Genomic DNA, 4,480 nt, shown 5'->3' on the forward strand with positions numbered 1-4,480 from the left:
GAGTTCGAATTGAATTTACCCTGTAATGAGAAAATGGTTGTTTATATGTTGCTCAACATAACTATCATATGGTTGTCACATGTGCACATGTTGTTTCTTCGAAATGACCTAACTTACAAATCTAGAGGAGTTGGCTCATTTTCTCGATGCGTCTTGGCGCACTTTCCAAAGGCCTTCAAGGCAGGATTAGGCCTGCGATGAATTTGATCCTCCACGGGCCTGCCCTGGGTTTAGGGGGGATGCCAGAAATTTAGCACCACAAAAAATCAGAACTGGTATATCATATTAATTTGTAATATTCTCATTAAAAAACGGAAGGAGCTTTAAAATCAACCTTTTTCTCCTGAAGCAGCATCCTTCTTGCCAGAAACAGCCTGCAATGCTGGCAAAGTACTGGGATGGACTCTCTTGGTTGTTTCACAGTTCTTTCCAGCACCAGGGGGGGGGGGGTTTTCTCCACTGTGAATGAAATCAAACATGTGAACTGACAATGTCCATGAAGATCAAAACATGCTCTTCAAATTGGACTCAGATAGCGGACTTTTATGAATTACTTACGTGATAAGAACAGACTGGTTTCTCTCTGGTCTGTAAGTTTTAAGACAACGGTTCAGCATTGGGACACTTTATTTAAATGTTTGTTATGGTGCTCAGAGATTACAAAGAGGCTGAACTCACCGGACAGCATGTACTGGTAGGCATTTCAGAAATAGGGAGAAGCATTGTTGAGGAGGAGGCTTCACTCCTCTTCTTTCTCGTAGGCGTTGACCACTGGCCTTACATACACTTCGGCAGCCATCTTATAGGGGATTTGGACAGTCCACACAGAACAGCCCTGAGTAAGGTCTTGTGGACAAAGACACATGAAACAAGTCTGTATTTTTTGGGCCTGAAGATGCTCATACAGAGGAGAGATCAGTGTATGGGCTGTCATTATCACGTAGATTCATCCATGCTGCATACGTTCTTTGAGGTTAAACAGCACAGCAGGGTTCATGGAGGGGAGGGGACATCGCCATGTCCTCAATTTTATCAAACTTTGGGCGGCGTTCTGAGGCGTGGATATAACCTCCTTATGGTTAACAGGGTCCTGAAATGATTTACCACAGAGAATATTTCCATTTGAACTGTCATCAAAGCTATAAGTTTGTCACAACCACTTTCCCACTTCCATTAGTCAGTGTAAATATCTGACATACTTACTTTTCCAAACTCAGTTTCAACGGTGACTTTGTCGCCATCTCTGCTGGTGACTTTGGCTTTCACATATTCCACCTCAGGGTCCGGTACAAAACATTGCCTCTTTATATCAAAGGGGCGAGTCTGGGCCTCCAGACGCTCCCTATCGGACTTTCTCAGGAAGGTAGCAGCGGACCCAAACTCTGCCATAAGGGTGTCGCCCATCTTGAAAGCTGTTAACCAAGAACATTGTTTAAAAGCTGCCTGATTAATCTTACATGGTAATTTGTTATAAGTTTATGATGAATGCTATTTACCAGTTTTGTCTTCCTCTCCCCTTTGATAGATTTTATGAGGTTGGTCTCTAAAAGAAGAATAAATAAAAACATATATATTTTTAGTATTTTCAATGTTTGATGTGATAGGCATATGTAAAACGTATGCATACTTACCTGTCGGTGCTGTGTTCCTGTCGTTACTCCTCTTTCTGAACCCCTCTTTATATACATCCAGGAGGCTGAGCTTTGGCACCCTATAAGGGAAAAGCAAGAAAACAAAGGACACTAATCAAAGCAAGATCTGTATTTGGTGATAAAGGAGTGGACAACAATAACTCTCATGTAACCATTGGCCAGTGAATTGAAGCTTATGAGCTGGTCTCAGATCAGCATCTATTTTTGTTTTGTCCTTCAAGTGTCTGAAAAGCCAGTAAATTATATTTAAAAAATGCTGATATATGAAGATGTCTGATGTTATTTTCATTATTTTAAACCACTTACCAACACGTTTGGATTTCTTTTGTAATAATATTATGTTTTTAATTAAATATTAAAATATTATTAATATGTGCTTCATTTGACATTTTAAACATTTTCTTATATTTTGTAACTAAAGACCACTGCACCTCTTGGTCAGTCAATAGTAGTGACTCACTACTAAAATAAGCACTGTCTGGGTGTAAAGACTATACAGACTATAGTATTGTCTGTCTTCTATTATTCTGGAGGACAAAGATAAACTTGTGAATTTTTTACTTGGATTCCTTCTCCTGGTCCTTGTTTGCATCCCAGTGGGCCTCAACTGGCCCACCATCTATAATAAAAGATTGGGTATGACAGCTGCCTGCTTTCAAAGGTTTCAGGTTTCTGTAAATAAATACATTTGGGTCATGCAAACACTTATCACCTCCCCCATGTTCACATTAGTAATGACAACAGATCAATGTTTGTAATAGCTGCCGCGTGTTAACATAAGAGATCCTTAAATCATGTGTTTATTGAGTTGACCACCTGAAGACCTCCTCAAGAAACACATAAGCCCTTTGACTTTAACAACTTCACACTTTGGATTTCACCATGACCTTGTTGGTCTTGACAGTTGGTTGTCTTCACACGGCTTAGCAATCCTTAGCACATCAAAGGGTATTACTGAGTCATACCCAGCTGTCTGGTGTCCTTCTACATTCAACACTTGCAGCGTTATTAGCCTTCTTATATGCAGCAGGATCCCTGGACTGTTTTTCAAGTGGTGTACTTAGACAGATATGGCAGGTAGTTCATGGTCACATTCTGGGTCATATTGTTTCTGCTTTGTGTTGTTTTGAGGTTAATCATCTTTGCAGAGTTTTAAAAGCTATGTTAGATTACAGGTTAATATTCTTCTCATAAATAATTGAAAATTTGGGGCACTCCAGCAATTATAGATAGGTTTGTTTGTTTTGAGGAATACACAGCATCAAAACCTGTGAAAACAGTTGTATTAAGTTTTACATGGCTCTTTAAAGAGCTGTCTGTTATCTCAGATTAGATTAACAGCAGTGATTAAATATGATTAGCAAAAGCCTTTGTTTAAAATGTGTTGCAGAGTTTAAAGGAATAGTTAGATATTTTGGGAAATTCACCCTTTTTCTTTCTTGCTGAGAGTTAAATGAGAAAATCAACATCACTCTTATGTCTGTACTGTATACAATATGAAGCTACTTATTAATAAGCTTATCTTAGCATAAAGTCTAGAAACAGGGTGAAACTTGTAAACTTGTATAGATTAGTCGATGTTTATATGAATAACATGAATCAGTAAGCTAATACAATACTATAATGTATTATATCCATTACCTGCAGTCACAGGTCTGCATTTATATTTCTTCTATTTACAGACTCCTGAGTCCCAGTAAAAATCTGTCAAAAGGTTAGGGTTAGGATTAGGTGTCTTAAAACAAACCACAATGGACATAGAGGAGACCGTTATAGCACATTGTTTCCTTCCTTTTGTCCTTGAGCTCAGAGATAACCACATGACATTCACAGAGCCACTACAAATGCCTTTGGCACACTGGGGCAGATTGCAAAGGCACAGTGACACATTACATCAAACTCGCACACCACTGAGCATACCAAATATGAAGCTGCTTTTATAAAACTACACGGAATCTTAGATGCATCCTACACAGGGATATCACTTTCCTTTGGCAGTGGACAGGTCTGTCCATTATAAAATGTCTGAATTGAGAACTTTGCTTCATTATATTTGGCAGCTATTTTCCACAACTTTTGTTTCTTTTTCCTGTTCTATTGAGAAGATATACCAATGAAAGTAGAGTTTGAACATCATCACAGTTGCAGCTGTTGTTCAACTAGGCCAGTTGGCACTAACTGCTAAACTGTAACTCCACACTCCTTCTTGTTTTCCTGGTATTGTTTCCTTCTATTTACCCTTGAGGACAAAGATAACCCTGTGAAATTGTTTTAGGATTCCTAATGCTAAGCTTAAGAGAAAGCACTGTCATGTGTCCCTGTCAGCAGTGACTTTGCCATTGTGGTTGTGTCTGTTTGTTATGTAAAAAAGTGAAAAGTGGTGTTTCCAGTCTTTAATTGATTTTCTTGTGATATGATTTAGATACTGAAGGCTAATGCAGTATTTGTGAGCTAAGGTCATGATGAAACTGACTGTCAACAACTCTAAAGTCAGCGGTCTTAAATTATTGCTGCTGTTAATTTGCCTTTTGTTCTTAATCTTAATCTACTGTCCTCTTCTGACAGTGTTGGCTAACATAATGTGCCCCTGGAACACATGCGATAATTAAGTTAATTTAATGACTGATAATTAGGGAGCAAAAAGGGGATTTTTACAGCATGATGTACAAGATCAACTTCTTTAAATATGTGGAATCATTTAGGAAGTGAGAAAATTATTTGAATTTGCAAGTGGCTACAGTTAGCACCGGGGTCAAACCAGGTGTTTCTGTACCATCTGAAGTGTAAAGCTGTCTACGCAGTGATAATTTGTCACAGACATAGTTGGA

General features: G+C 38.6%; 1 protein-coding gene and 1 long non-coding RNA gene across 2 annotated transcripts in view; one reads left to right on the forward strand and one right to left on the reverse strand.

Annotated features, from left to right (window-relative positions):
• The window catches only part of LOC118324290 (myosin-7-like), a 165,683-nt gene that overhangs the window by 13,150 nt on the left and 148,053 nt on the right, over positions 1–4,480 (forward strand).
• On the reverse strand, positions 1,206–1,745 carry LOC118323488. The gene is made up of 3 exons (XR_004796495.1): positions 1,632–1,745; positions 1,497–1,543; positions 1,206–1,412 (listed from the first exon to the last, which is right to left on the reverse strand). It is a non-coding gene; the product is annotated as an uncharacterized LOC118323488 (long non-coding RNA).

The sequence above is a fragment of the Morone saxatilis genome, unplaced genomic scaffold (genome assembly GCF_004916995.1).
Source record: "Morone saxatilis isolate NCDOM2014 unplaced genomic scaffold, NCSU_SB_2.0 Contig0, whole genome shotgun sequence".
NCBI classification, from domain to species: Eukaryota; Metazoa; Chordata; class Actinopteri; family Moronidae; genus Morone; species Morone saxatilis.